Genomic DNA, 16,734 nt, shown 5'->3' with positions numbered 1-16,734 from the left:
CTAGGAAGACTTGGATGGAGATGATAGGAAAGGATATGAATGCTTTGAACCTCACCGATGACATGGCATTGGATAGAAATGATTGGAGGAAAAGGATTCATGTGGAAGACCCAAAATGAATTTCTTTTTTGGTTCATATCGCTGACCCCAATTGTTTTGGGATGAAGGCGTAGTTGTTGTTGTATTTTTTTTATGAAATAATCAGTGGGCCCATGCATAGGTGGTGCCTCACTAGAGCTCCCTGCAGAGAAAAGCAAATAAAATTTTATTTCAAAAAGTTTTTTTTATTCGGCTGAGGTGGCACCACCTTAAAAAAAAGAAGAAAAAAACCCATTTTACTCATTTTTTTATGTTTTTTACTTTTTCAGCCCCCAAAAGGGCGCCACCGTGAAGCCCTACCCTAAAAAATGATTCACTTTACCTAAACCTTAGGTAAAATGAACCAAAGTTTTCAAATAAATAGATAACCATCCCCTTTTAAAACGGTGATTTTTTAATTTTTTTTTGAACTTCGATTTTTTTTTTAAACCTTTTCAAAAATCGGTTTGGAAGAACCTTGAAAGTTCGGATCTTTCGAAAAAGGTGGGCGCCGATCATTAAAAGGGGGATCGCCTCTCCCATTGAAGGGGAGGGACTCTCTTCTCACAGTTTCTGACCCCATTCTCCTCCAACAGAAAGAGAGAGGAACTCCAGCGATTTTGCAAAGGGGAATCCCTGACTCCATCTAATCCGATCCCCCACCGGCTTCTCTCTCTCTTCTCCCCTTCTCTATCTTCTTCTTCTTCCCTCTCTTCTTTCCCCTGATTTTCCCCCTCCTTGATTGGCTGAAGACAACTACTGCAACGGTAGCATTCCAGAAAGAACACTTCCCTCCTCTCAGCTTCTGTCGAGCCAAGGTAAGGATCATTATTCTTCCTCTAATTCATATTTCCTTTCTTCCTTTTCCTTGAATTGTCGATCCCCTATCCATTAACGCACCATATGCAATATCAGTCTGTATATAGCAACATTGATTAGCATCTTGCAACAACGATTTGACCCTTTTGCTGGGTTACATCTTTCTCATAATCACTTTACATATTTTTTTTCTGCATTCTATGTGTTTTCATTCCATCATATATTAGTTGTAGATGAATTTCCATATTTCGTTCTGCATCATCTTAGGCATATTCATCTACGTCATTCAGTGTAATTTCATCCTACATTTTAGTTTCGGATACTCTGCACCTGTGCATTGTTCACATTCATTACCTTAACATGTGTATTTCTGATTCATCACGCTATTCATATGCTTTTGGTCCATCAATACATTCATGCATTTTTTTTTCATTATAGCATTCATTTTTTTTTCTGCTCTGAACCATCATTCAACACCGTAGATTCACCCATGACAGTATATTTTTATTGAGTGTGAAAAGAGATGCTTTGTAACCCCATTTTCTTCATTATATATGCATCACACAGTCTCTGCAAGGGTGGAGATATCATGGTTTTCTGGGGTTCAGTTGAATCCCCTCACCTTCAACATATTCATTAACTCCGGAGACCTGCGCATATCATTTTAGTTCATCTTCAATATCATGTGTTGCATTTTTTTTTACTGCATGTATCTCCCGCTTTTAAATTTATGGTAGTTCAACTTTTTCATGTTTCCTTATCAACATTCCTTATTAACATTCTGCGAATTCTATTTATTGTGTTTATTCTTTCGTGGTGTCTGATGTCATTTTGTTGTTTAACATATCTGTGGGATCTCTTAATTTGCTGTGTCCTCTTCTGATTTGATAATATATCAGTAGCCATGTCATAGTGTATTTAACATCACCAGTAACATTCTGTGTCTTTTGTTGCAATTTTTTGTGTAATATCTCTCATCACTAATTTGCTTCATGAAATAATGCTTGCCTCATTAACCTGAGTAATCCTAACCCTCATAACCTTACGTTTCACTGTATTTTACCCAATATTTCAGCATTTCACACCTTATGTCCCCAATCAATAGGAATACTTATCTGGATAAACTTTCTTTGAGTAATAAGAAAGAAGGTTAACCTTCTCAACTTTCAGCAGTAGATCTATTTGTGAGTGCCATGGATCCCTTGAAGGAGTCATTTCTTATCACAAGCAAGTGCAGTTCTGCCTATTCTTACTGTGAGCCATTCTACAGGCAAAATCCACTATTAGGTTTCTAATGATGGTGTTGCAATACTATGCTTAAAACATTAGTAGAGATGTCACAGTTTGCAATTAAACTAGAGGGACATTTGTCCAAGAAATCGACCATCTCAAAAGGGTGACATTTTCTATTTATTTATGAACCTCAGCATGACAATGATCATTTGATTGACCACTTCAAAGCAGTGATTACTAACAGGAACATCACTTTCATCAATATATATATTGCATGTTTCATTTGCTCCTCCCTTTTGTATATTTCATGCATTAAGCTTCTTTTGGAGTCGGGTTGTTCAATAAAGCTATCACCCATAGTCTTTGTTTCGAATAACTATGAAGTTTCAAGGTGCCAACACCTGATTGATATTCACTCCATGCGTATTCAGATACTTTTGCATGAGTTAATATTAGCTAGTGAAATGTTTGATAGGCATTTATCAGCTTTCATAATTGAAGACACTGATTTGCTGTGTAAATCGAAGTTGCAGTCACTCATGTATTATGAATACTGTAAATAGCTGTGGTGAGGATAGGCTGTAAGTGGCCATTTGAAGGTATGACGAGTGTGAGAGAATGTAAATTGTGTTGTGAGCCTGAGTAAGATCATAAGTATCATAGCATAAGGACATTATAGTTATGGTATTGTCAAGGCTACATTATATGGTCTATAATACTTATTGAATAAGCTGGCTAATAGTCCATATGCATATCTGTAACTACCTTTCCATCATACCCTATCTTTCTGTATACATTTCATATACATTTCCACATGTATTTATGTAGATACATTTTCATGTGTATTCAAGTAGATATGTTTCTATATACATATTGCCTTTAATATAAGTCTAAGCATTTAGGTATATATATATATGCATATGTCTCATTTAGCTTAAGCTTAGCATCTAGGCATTTTCATAAGCATCCCATATATACTTTAGACATTATATTTTCATTAATATGTGCATTTCTATTGTAATCTAGGCATAATTGTCGGTACATTGGCCTTAATGTGAGATTTTCAATCTCCCTTTGCATGTTGTATTTCTTGTGTTAACCCACTTGGCAGGGAAATTTGGAAGATACGACTTCTTTTGGCTATATTTTTTTTTTACTTTATGTCAGCAATTTAATAGTTAAGTGCACACATGGAATAATATTTACATTTACTGCTTAGATTAGGATGCATAGCATATAGTTTCTTTCTGTAATATTATGACCATGATTCATGCATTTTATTTAGAAAATCAATCTGTATGAACACGAATGGCACATGCACCCACTCCTAGGGAGTTGATGAACTCGGTGGAGTCCATATTTACGGCCCTAGTTGGAATATGGACGAAACCCAGATTCAGCATCTTTCTACTAGTCACACCGAGTCTACACTCTTAGGCTATCTTCCAAAAAAGCACTGCATATCTTCAATTTTACAAAATATTTTAGAATTAACTAAGTAAATTACACGCATATTTACGACCATAGTCGGAATATGTGGTAATATTGCCTTAGTTTAATTTTAAAATCGCATATTTTCTTGAAAAGATGTTTTCATGAAAAGACATTCAGTCATTCATATCATTTGCATCATGAAATCACCTACATTTCTTTTGATTTTCTCAAGAAAACTTCATTCTAAGGAAATAGATTCCCCACGAAATTCTTGAAATTTCCAAAATCGGATTTTCCCAAGCCAGGCTTTCCATGTTTTTCCTGTAAAATATGCTTTCCTTAGAATTCATTTTAAATGATTCAAAAAAGAATTTTACATTGTTATCAAAATCCAAAATCGATTTTCCAACATTTCAAGGCTAAAATTTTCAGAAGTTCCGTTTTCTGAGCTTTGATTTTCCTTTAGCAAAAAGAATTTTCCTATCTACCTTCAGTCATTTTCTAAAGAAAATTTTCAAATTTGGGAGTTTTCTTGACAAGCATTTTCCTTTTCTCAAGAATTCTTTCCATTTTCCAAGGATTTTCATCCATTCATTATTTTCCCAACTCTTTATGAATTTTAAATCCTTTCCTTAGAGTTTTCTTGGAAAATCGATTTCCATTTCTTTTTGCCTTAGAAATATTTTTCAACTCCGAAACATTTTCTAAGCATACATCATGTTTTTCAATCTATATTTTACAAAAGTTTCATAGCACATGCCTGAATTCTCTGTGCATTTAGGATAGAACACGATTTTGATAATTTAGCTAAGTCAAGCACACTTTTGATCCTTGGTTCGATTACCCCTGTTAAAGGTGGCAAGAATGATCGAACCTCGTACCGACAGGTCGAGCCCCATCCCATGGATTTTCCTGCTATTTTCACAATGGAGGCGAGTATTTCAAAACAATTTTCAAACTCTGGTCAAGTTTGACTCGCAGGATCGTTTCCCCTCTCTCCCGCAGGGAAGGGAATTTTTTTTGCAATGATAACAGATTTGGCGACCGTGATGGGACCTGTCATTGTCTGATAAAAAATGTGCTTAACTTAGTTCAATTATTGAAACTATGTTCTCAAAATATCAGCTCTTTTACTTTCTAATATCATGCGAACCTAGGAGCCTAGATTCTGACCTAGCTGACATTGACTGCATATAGACCAGGCATGGTTTGGTAGGACCAGATTGAGGAGATATTTTCATGCTCGCCTAGACTTAGGTCTAAACACAACTCTCCTCAATTTAGGATCTGAATGCAAACAATGTATGCTTCTTCAAAAGTTTTCAAAAATCTATCTCTCTAGGACTTAGAGCCTTCTATTTCTTGCATGTGATCATTTTTTCCAAACCCCCTTACCTATCTTTACTCGGTCTTCATGTTGTTGGGCTCTCTTTTAGAACCCTAGTTTGGGACAAAGCCTCACAACTGGGCCACTTATTTGGGTTGACGCCCCCCTACCACGTACTAAGGGCCACAGTCCGAAGCATATCGGTAGGCGCTCAAGAATGTTGGGAAACTTACACTTAGATCCGAAGTTGAAATTATATGCCACGTACCTCGGATTTCAATTCAGGTATATCGACATAACTAGATTCGACAAAGATGATATGAACCTAGAGTTAGGATTAGTGTTCTACAGCTGCTTTTCAAAATGATGTATCTAGAGACAGCCTTTTAGGGGGTGCTGTATGTGCATAAATGTTTATGCAGGATGTAACTGTTTGTATTATCGTTATTCCTCTCATATTTTCCCCAAAAATATTTTTTCAAATATCCATATTCTCATCTTTTGCTTTTGTTTTCTCAAACCCTGGATGATTTTCCCAAACATCTAATTTCTTTCAAAACTCCAGGTGATTTTCCATTCTCCCGTTCTACTGGATCTCGAATTTCCAGCTGCATTTTCTATCCTGTCTACAAATTTTTCAAAATATTCTATATTCTTCCTAAGTCTGATCCCAAGTCTCTCTCTATTTTCAGTTCGATGGCATCCAGTCAAATCGACCCTATTTTTCCTGAAGGTCACATCTCCTACGAGGTGCGACAAGGCCGTCCTGAACATCGAGCCCTTAACACCAGAACTTTCATTCCCTGGTGGTATTATTCATGGCTCAAAAGCTTTTCTCGCATGTTCCCAGACCATTTGAGTGAGTGCGGATTAGAATTGGTGTCAGCAGTCGGAAAGCAGACCATCAACGACAACCCGATCCACGCAATGGCAAAGCGATGGAATCCACGAACATGTACCTTCTGGTTCCCGTGGGGAGAGATGACCATTTTAATGGATGAATTTTCAGAGATTATGGGATTACCAGAACCAGCCGGTCAACCAGGAGATCCGTTAGAGCATCAGTTTCTGATCAATGTCAAGGGTTTAGACCCCCGAGATTTTTTTAGCTCGTATGACACGCCGCCGATCTTGGCCCCTGATCTAGTTGGACGGAAATGAATACGTCAATCTGCTTGAGTTGTACCATCAGTATGGGACCTTCATCAAAGTCAGCTTACTATAAAGGACAGCTAGAGAAAGAATTTAGAATGCAATGGTTTTATGCACTGTAGGATTAGCCCTCTTCCCAGACGGACAAAACTACATGGATATCAGAATAATCCAACTCATGAGAAGATGGGGAAGTTGACAGACCAACCGTCTCTCCATAGCCATGGCAGCACTCGCCTTCCTGTACCGAGGTTTGACCCGTTTCTCACTTGGAGAGTCTATTCTCGTCGAAGGATGCATCTATGCCCTTCAATCCTCGTTCTTCCAGCACATTCCAGCCCGAGCGAATTCTTTCAGATACAATGGCCAAGAACTCCTTTCAGTGGCACAGTACCGGTCCATGATCGACAACATTCAAGAAGATGACATCGTGTGGGATTACTTTGATCGGCAGCTATCTCTTCCCAGATATACATATGCTTATGGCAAGCGGTTCAAATTGTTGGGACCATTCTTCTGCACTTACTACCAACCAGAGTGATGTGTTCGGCAGTTTTTCAAAAGACAGCAGTACATTGAAGCTCGACTACTATCAGAAGCTATGGCAGAATTCGATCTCACTTTCGCACAATGGTCCGGAGCATATCATTCTGCCCGCTACGGCTGAGATTCCTTTGTTACTCTCAAATTCTTTCCTGGTCCTAAAGTGTCTACCGACTATCATGAATGGTGGCAAATTGTTTGTCCTCCACCTCTTTGTCAAGATCAATAAAATCATATTTTTCTCATTCTAATAAATTTTTCTCTTTTATCATGGTTTGACGACCTCGCCTAGGTAACAAGGCACATTTTCTGTTGTTTATTTCTCTTGCAAAGAATGACAACACAATCGTCGTGATTCCTGCAATGACTCGATCCCTAGTAATGGGATACTTTTTCAAATTGTCTACCATATTTCCAGCAAATATTTCTTTGAAGAAACAATTCCCTCAGAATCTAATCGGGTCTTTGTCCTACATAGAGCATTCGTAGCATTTGATGGTTGAGACAAGATCGGGCAGAAAAACAACATCATCTCAGTATTCATCAGCTTCAGAAGAAGAGATAACTCCCCGCGATCAGTTAGGAGCCAAGGCCAACAAAAGGATGATGGCATAGATCCGCAGATGTATGCTATGTTCCAGAAGATGATGAACAAAATGATGAGCGATCAGGCCGAGACCAGTTCAGAGAAGAATCCATTTAGGCAGAAGTTCCATGGTCACAAGGCTAAGAAATCCATAAAGACTTCCAAGAAGCAGGTTCAACCAGAAGAAATTTCAGATGAAACAGAATTAATAGAAGACATCGATGAAGAATATGAGGTGCCCCCAACATTTCAGAAATATGACCGGGAGCAAAGGGGTGTCCGCAAACTAAAAAGTCAGGTCATAGAAGATCCACTGCAAGCACAGTTCAGGGAAATGGCTAGAGTTGTCAAAGATTTACAAGCCCGGGACAAGGGCAAGAAAGTCTTCACTAGCAAAGACTTCTATGATGTCCTAGAAGGGGATGATGATCTCGAAAACCTTCCCCGAAAATTCATCAAGTTCGATGGTTCTAGCGACCCCAAAGCACATCTCGCCATGTTTTTCGCTGAATGCTCTAAGTTCAAGAGGGACAACAGAGCATTATTTCTATGCTTTCCCCGCAGCTTGGAAGGAGTAGCAGCTAAATGGTATGCTGAGCATATCAATCCCATCGAGCTCAAGAAGTTCAATAAAGTTGTGAATTTGTTTATTGAATGCTTCCTGTTCAACACGGAGGCGCTCCCAACCTTAAGCCATCTTTGCAATCTAAGGCAAAATAAAAATGAAAAGGCAAGGGATTTCATTCATAGATGGAGGTTAGCTTGCAACAAAATGAGGGACCCCATATCAGAAAGGTATGCTTTATCGCTGATCCTCAACAATTTTTCGCAACCTCTAAGAGGATTAATCTCCACCGCACCATCCAGGACTTTCATTGAGCTGACTGAATGAGCCGAATGGCTCGAGCTAAGCATGGAAAATGGAGTCTACGAGGGCTTCACATTCTCTAAGAATACCCCTCAAGGTGAGCAGAAAAAGAAAACTCACTTCACTTACTCTGCCAACAACAACAACAACAACAATCGTTATAAAGGGAAAAAGAAAGATTACTGCTACGACACAAGAAATTCAAACAACAAAGGGGATCAGAAAAAGAAGCCTGCTCCTTAATACAATAAGCCCCCTCAGCAAGATCAAGGGCAAAAACTGCGCAAAAAGACCAAACATGAAGGATGAAGCTACGACAGAAAATTCACTCCTCTCGACCAATCACTCGAAGATGTGCTCGAGTACATGCTGTCGAAGGAAATGATCAAGTTGCCTAGACTGGCTGATCCCCCTGTGCCTATGGGGAAGTAGAAAGACCAATTTTGCAAGTTCCACAAGACAGTGAGACACAACACTGAGAATTGTTTCATTCTCAAGAATATTGTGCAAGATTACATTGACAAGAATCTTTTGGTGGAAGGAGATAAAGAAGAAAAAATGGACATTCTCAATCAGCCATTCCCTCCGCACACCACAGCGGTAATATCCGAACAACCATTCCTACCTCAAGAATACATCAAGTCGTGTTCCCTTCAAAATCTCCAAGCTTAGCATCAGGTGTTAGTACTACGACAAGCAGCCCCCACCACTAATAAGATGAACATAATTTCAGCATTTGGCAAGCTAAAAGTATTTGAAGAACCTATAAGGTCATCCCCTAAGAAATTAAAAGGAATTCCTGAATTCCTTAATCAGTTCATCAAACCTATGCCAGAAAAGGGAGAAATGTCAACACAAAATCCACTGACTGCTTTGTCCAATGTTTCAATTTTGGACTTAGCCAAGAGTTCTTGCAAGCATCGACAAGTACTGGACGAACTACTGCAGAAAATTAAAGTCAAACCCAGTACCACGCCTGAAGACAAGGCTCAAATTGTGAATTCTGCCATGACAAATGCGCCAATCACCTTCTCGGATGAGGACCTTCCAAAACCTCACTCTGTAAACACCCCAAATTTTCCACCTTATTCAGTATTCATCCATTTCATGTGTCATTGCTTATCATTGCATAAATTCATCATATCATTTCATTGCATTGCATAGCATTACATGTCCTTGCATCCCATTTTCGAGATCCAGCACTCCTGTTTTTAAAATATTTAATCCAGATTCGAGTTTTTAAAACTTCTCTTTCAAAATTAATTTTAAAACCTGGGTTTTTAATCAACATTATGTCATTTGCCAATCCCCAGAACTTTATATTTTGAAATATTTTCTCAGAAAACAATCTGGATTCATTTCAAACTCAATTTCAATTGATTTCAATTCTCAGATGAAACCCATTTAGGTGCTGTCGCTTCTGGATTCCTTTACTTGTCAAAAATCTCCAAAAATTTTAGAGTCCTATTTGAATCAGGACTCTTTTTCGAGAGTCCTAGTCTGATCAAAACTCTACTTTTCACTACCTTTTTACCTGTCTTTGAAGAAAACCTTTCAAAATCTTCTGTTTTGGCCAAAATTTCAGAGTCCTAGTTGGATCAGGACTCTTCTTCAAGAGTCCAGTCGGATCAGGACTCTTCTTCAGAGTTTTAATTGGATTGGGACTCTAATCTTTTACAAGTATTTTTATCTATTTTCAATCAAATCTTTCAAAATATTTCAAAATGAGTCAGAAACTCAGATTTTCAGTTAAAACAGGACTATGTTCAGAGAGTCCTAGTTGGATCAGGACTCTGATCCTGATTTCAATTTTGAGATAAATCTTTCAGAAATCTTTCAATCTACCAAAACTTTTACATTTTTATTTAAGAATTTCATAATTCAGGGGTTTTATCTTAGAGTCCTGATCAAATCAGGACTCTACCCAAAAGTCCTGATCGAAGTAGGACTCTATCCAAAATTGATTTTTATACTTCATTTTCACTGGTTTTAAAAAGCTTTACCCAAATTTCATCATTTGCTTATCAGAAAACTAAAATTCTTAGAGTTCTGATCAAATCAGGACTCTTTGTCAGAGTCCTAATCAGATCATAACTCTGAACCAAAACATCAATTTTATCATGTTTTTAACTGTTTTTCAAAATTCTCTCATTTGTTTTCCCAGAAAATCCAAAAAATTGAGTCTTAGTTCAATCAGGACTCTGTCTTCAGAGTCTCAGTTGAATCAAAACTCTGTTCTATTTCAATACTTGTTATTGTTTTCACTGCTTTCACAAGTTCTTTCGTCTGTTTTTCAGAAAATACCCAAAAAAATCTAGAGTTTCGGTCCGATCAGGACTCTGTCCCGGAGTCCTAATTCAGTCAGGAGTTTGTTCTAGAGTCTGTTTTTACTTCTACTTTCATTTATGTTCATTTGTTTTTCAAAAATTAGGTCATTTTGTAGAGTCCAGTTAATCCAGGACTCTATTTCAGAGTTCTAATTGAGTTAGGAGTCTAACACTGACAGTATTTTCTGACTTATTTCATCATTTTTGATAAAATCTTTTCAGAAACTCCTTCATTTGACTTTTAAAATCCAAAATCTCAGAGTCCTAAGAGTTCAGGACTCTAACCCGGAGTTCCAGTTCGCTTGAGACTCTATTTTCAAAAATCTTGAAATTCAATTATTGATTTTAACCCCTTTTTAAAGCTGTTTTTAGTGTTTATTTCAAAGTTTTCAAAAATCGATGTGGGCCCACTCAGTTGGCACCATATACAGAAGAGTTCTGACCCAGTTAGAACCCTATGCCATTTCAAAACTTTTAATTTCAAGTCTACTTATGAATCTCTTTTCAAAAACCTCATTTTCAAGTTTTAAAATCATTTTTTGAAAATTCAAGTGGAGCCCACTCGGGGTGGCGCCACATTTGAAGAAGTCAAGGTTAGACTAGGGTTAGTCATTGTCCTAGTTAGGTTAGGAGTTTAGAGGAGTCAAAATGAATTTTAAAAATCCATTTTATTTAAGTTTTAAACCATTGGTTTTTAAAGGTTTTAAATTCAGCTTTTAAAAACCAAATGTGGGTCCATACTAGGTGGTGCCAAATTTGGACTTTCTAGGGTTTAATTAGGTGTTAATTAGGGATTAATTAGAGTCCATTTAGGTTAGAATTCTCTAAAAAAATCATCCTCTCCATGTGGTTTATCAAAAACAATTAAAAAGAGTCCAAAAAAATCAAAACTCTTCCTAAACAAATCCAAAAAAAAAAACTATAAATAAGGGACTTCAAGAGGTCAAAAGAGAACTCTTTTTCTCTCAAATTTTCGTGGCTTATCTCTCCTCTCCAGAACCTCCACCTTCCTCCATTGCAGCTGCAGCCCTAAGGTGAGTTATTTAATATTATTTTATTATTTTTTATTAGTTTTTTATTATTTTTCAATAGATTTCACCATGGAAACTCTTGTGTTCATGGATTTAACCATGGATTTCATCCAAGAACCCCCAAATCAATTCAATAAGATGATCTAACCCTATTCCATGCTGTTTTTCATGATTCTAATCCATTAGAATCGTTTATTGCATTATTTTTTATATTATTAACCGATAAAACATGTGATTTACCCTTTTAATGGGTTAAATCCATGCTTTTAAAGGTAACATCAAATTCTAGCCATTGATTCCCTGTATTTTATTTATTTATTTGTTTATCCATGTTTACTACATGTTTTCCAGCATAGAAATAATTTTTATTTTACTGTTTTAGTGTTTATTTTATTGTTTTTCATTAGTTAATGCATGTTTTCTCAAGTTTCTTAGATTTCTGTGTGTTTTTAGTTTAGAACAGAAAAGAGCATGTTGTTTAGGATTGAAATATTGACTATTAATTGCTGATTTGTTTATATGTGATACATGCATATGTAAATGAACTACTGTAAAAAAATCAGAGTTTTTGGGATTAGGGAATCCTGTCAGAAAACTCAGACATCAAATCAGGTTTTTAAAGCTTTAAAATCGTTGTTAAAGTCAGAAAGGTAACTTGCTGTGATGATATTTTTCTCATCCTATATCTGATTTGAGATCTGTAAAGTGTCATGGATTCATATTGATTAGATCTATCTACTGTTATTTTTCTGTCTACTCTTTACTGTTAAAATTTCAGAAAATTTTTATTAAGTTTTCTATTTATATCTGTATTTTCAATCTGAAGTAGTTGTTTTAACCCTTGTTAGGTTTGTTAGATTCTAGTTCAGATTGCTGGAAGGGTTTCTCCCTAACCGGAGATGGTTTTTCTGATCTGTAAATTGGAAAATCTCTGTTTTTCTTCCTAGTTTATCTCTGTAAAAATTTATAAGTTTTCATGGAGGATTTACCCCTGATTCGGGTCTAACTCTGAAATTGGTTGGTGACCTAGGTTAAAAATAGCTTATTTTAGGTTGTTAATGCAATTTTCGGATTAAAATAATGTCAAAAAATTATTTTTGCAATTCCAATCTGATTTCAGGGTTATAAAAAGTGTTTGTGCCATATTTTATGAAATTTAGAATTCATTTGATGTCTGAATTAATCAAATTGCAAAACAGGGTCCCTGAAAGATCCAAAAACACTGCCAAAATCACAATTTTTGTGATATTTTTTGATTTTTGTACATAAGTGTGTGTTTTTAGGGTCTGTTCATGTTTATAATCATATTAGGGTGTTTCATGTTTGATTTTGAGTTTATTTCAATCATAAATCCCAAGTTTTTACCAAAATCTATTTTAGAAAACCCTGATTTCAAGGCCATAGTCTTGCTATCGGGGGCAATTTTGTCATTTGACCTCAATTTTGAAATTATAAACCCTAATTTCTATATTTTTAATCATGTCACATCATATTTAGTTTGATTTATCTTCATTTGAATTTTAAAACTTGCATTCTATAAAATATCTTTCTGAAAACCCTAATTTCAAGGCCATAGTCTTGCTATCAGGGGTATTTTGGTCATTTTGACTCAAATTTTGAAATTTCAAATTTCATTTTCATATTTATTCAATCTTATTTCATATTTTATCAATTTTGATTTAAGAGAATTATGGAAAAGGCTTATATCTAGCAAAATCTAGTAATTTCTAGATATTACTGGATAAACGTAGAAAAGCCAACATATTTTCATTAACCAGTTTTTCTAGTTTTGCAGGGACATTAAAGACTTTATTTTCAGTCATTTAAATTCAATAGTGATGTAAATTAAATTAAATTTGGAATAAGAATTTAAATTTCAGCTTAGACTAGGATTGCATTGCATATAGTTTAATTCTGCAAATATTAAATGTCTGATGAATGTATCATTCATGCATATTTTCATAAATTCACTATGGTCTATACGAATGGCATGTGCACTAGCTATTATGGAGTTGACAAACTTGGTGGAATCTGTATTTATGGCCATAGTTAGAATACGAATGATACCCAGATTTGTAATCTTCGTATTAGCCACATTCAGCCTACACTCTTAGGCTAACTTCAAAATGTACTGCATTTCTCAAAAATACAAAAAGGATTTCCTCAATTCCTCAAAATCAAGTGTTTCAAATCCATATTCATTCAATTCATTCATTTGCAAATTCCAATTTCAATTCAGAGAAATCAGTTTTCTCAAATTTTTCTAAGTCTTATTCAAAAAAATCGATTTTCTCAAAATATGGATTTGCCAATGATATTTCAAGTATTTCCCAAGTTCCAAATTTGATTTTTCTAAGTTATATTTTCAATGTCAAAGTTCTAATTCAAAGAAATCAAGTTTTTTCCAACTTATTTCACAAAACCTCTGGATTCTTCAGAAATCGATTTTCACTTTCTCAATATCTCAATCATGATTCACGATTTTCCAAGTGTTATATTTTCCAAGAATCTCCAAATATTTTCTAATCTTTGAAGCAAACATCTTGTTTTCAAATATGCATTTTCAGAAATTCATAGCACATGCCTGATTCTTTGTGCATTTAGGAAATAGAACATGATTTAGACAAGTTGAGCAAAGCTAAGGACACAATTGATCCTTGGCTCAATTTCCCCTGGTAAAGGCGCCAGGAACGGTTGAACCTCGTACCGACAGGCGAGTTCCATTCTTCGGAATTATCCCGCATTTTAAAACAGAGGTGAGTTATTTTCAAAATCTTTTTCAAAGGTCAGTTTGACTCGCAAAAGTTAAAAATTTTGCGATGATAACAGGTTTGGCGACCGAGATGGGACCTGTCTTCGCCTGATCAATTGTGCACTTGACTTAGTTCAAATTGTCAAAATCGTGTTCCATGGAATGTCAGCTTTTATTTCATGATATCATGTGAACCTAGGAGCCTAGACTTGAACTCAGCTAACATGGATTGCATGTAGACTAGGCATGGTTTGGTAGGACCATATTGAGGAGAATTATTCATGCTCACATAGACTTAGGTCTAATACAACACTCCTCAATCTAGGATTTGTATGAAAACAATATTTGCTTCTTTAAAAATTTTAAAATCTCTATCTCTCTAGGTTTTAGAGCCTTCTGATTTGCTTGCATGTGATCATATTTTCAAAAACCACCCTACCTATATTGTCCCGGTCTTCACGTTGTTGGGCTCTCTTCCAGAACCATAGTTTGGGACAGAGCCTCACAACTGGGCCACTTATTTGGGTGAAAACCCCCCTGCCACGTACCAAGGTCCATAGTCCAACGTATATCGGCAGGTGCTCAAGGGTGTTGGAAAACTTGAACCTAGAACCGGAGAATTTGATTTTAGGCCACGTACATCGAGCCTTGGCTTGAGTATATAGGCATAGCATGATTGGACACAGATGATCTGAACCTTAGAGTTAGGATTAAGGTCCTACAGCTATTTCAAAACTTGTGCATCTAGAGTCAGCTTTTAGGGAATATTGTATGTGCATACTTGTTTGTGCAGAATGTGTTATAGTCATTTCCTTGTTATTTTTCATATTTTCCCAATTTTGCAAAATACTGGACGATTTTTCCAAAAATCCCCAATCCATGTCCATGTACTGTCCATGTTTTAAACCCTGAACGATTTTCAAAATACTTCATTTTATGAAGTACTTCCTTATATTTCATTAAACCCTGGACGATTTTCATAAAATTCCTCCATTTTCTTCCAAACTCCAGGTAATTTTCCATCTTTCCTTTCTTCTGGATCTCGAATTTCCTGCTTTATTTTTATCCTACCTGCATTTTTCTCAAATTTCCTGTATTCTCCTAAGTCTTACTCCAATTTTCCATGTTTTCCAGTCCGATGGCATCCAGTCAACTTCATTCAGTCTTCCCTAAGGGTCGCATCTCCTACGAGGTGCGACAAAGTCTTCCTGAACATCGAGTCCTCAGCACCGGATCCTTCATTCCCCGGTGGTACCATTCATGGCTCAAGAACTTCTATCGTATGTTTCTGGACCATTTGGACGATTATGGATTGGAACTGGCGTCCGCAGTGAGAAAGCAGACAGTCAACGGCAATTTGATCCATGCACTAGCAGAGCGGTGGAATCCGAGCACTTCTACCTTCTGGTTTCCATGGGGCGAGATGACGTTGCTGATAGATGAATTTTCAGAAATTATGGGATTACCTGAGCCAGCTGGTCAGCCTGGAGATCCATTGGAGAAGCAGTTTCTGATTAATGTCAAGGGTCTGGACCCTAAGGATGCTTTAGCCCACATGACAGAACGTAAGTCTTGGTCTTTGATCGAAGAAGATGGAAATGAATATGTGAACCTGCTCGAAATCTACAAACAGTATGGGATATTTGTGGAAGTCAGTTCCTTACCTCGAACAGCTCGAGAAAGAATTCAGCATGCGATGGTTCTGTGCACGGTGGGATTAGCTTTCTTTCCCGATGGATGGAATTATATGGATATCAGAATAGTTCAACTTCTAAGGAGGTGGGGAAGTCGACAGACCAGCCGCCTCTATATAGCCATGGCCGCACTCGCCTTTCTGTACCAAGGGTGACCCGCTTCACACTTGAAGAATCGATTCTAATCGAAGGGTGCACCTATGCATTGCAATCCTGGTTCCTTCTGCATGTGCCAGCCCGAGCCAGCTCATTCTGATATAATGGTGAAAAGCTTCTTCTAGTTGCTCGATACCGATTCTTGATCGATAACCTTCAGAAGGAAGAGGTCGTATGGGACTACTTTGATCGTCAAGAATCACCTCCCAGATATACTTATGCATATGGCAAGCGATTCAGGCTACTTGGCCCCTTCTTCTGCGCCTACTACCATCCGGAGCGGTGTGTCAGACAGTTCTCTCAGAGACAGAAGCGCGTAGAGATTCGTCCACTATCAGGGGTCTTGCCAGAGTTCGATCTCACATCGGATCAGTGGTCCGAAGCATACCATTCTGCCAGACATGGCTGGGATTCCTTTGTCAATCTTACTATTTTTCCTGGTCCCCGAATGTCCTCTGATTATCAGGAGTGGTGAAAAATTGTCTGTCCCCCTCCCCTTTGTCAAGTGTATTATGAAAATCATATTTTCATTAAAATTCCTTTAATCTTCATTTCATCTTGGTTTGACGACCTCGCCTAGGTAACAATGCATATTTCCAGTTGTTTATTTTGCAAAGAATGGCAACGTAATTGTCGTAATCCCAGCGATGACTCAATCCCTAGTAATGGGATACTCTTTCAATTGTCTACCAAAATTCTCAACAAATATCTTCCTCCAACCCAGTTTCTTTCAA

This window comes from Nuphar pumila, chromosome 4, assembly GCF_984573655.1.
Source record: "Nuphar pumila chromosome 4, dmNupPumi1.hap1.1, whole genome shotgun sequence".
Classification (NCBI taxonomy): Eukaryota; Viridiplantae; Streptophyta; class Magnoliopsida; order Nymphaeales; family Nymphaeaceae; genus Nuphar; species Nuphar pumila.
This window is presented reverse-complemented; position numbering follows the sequence as displayed.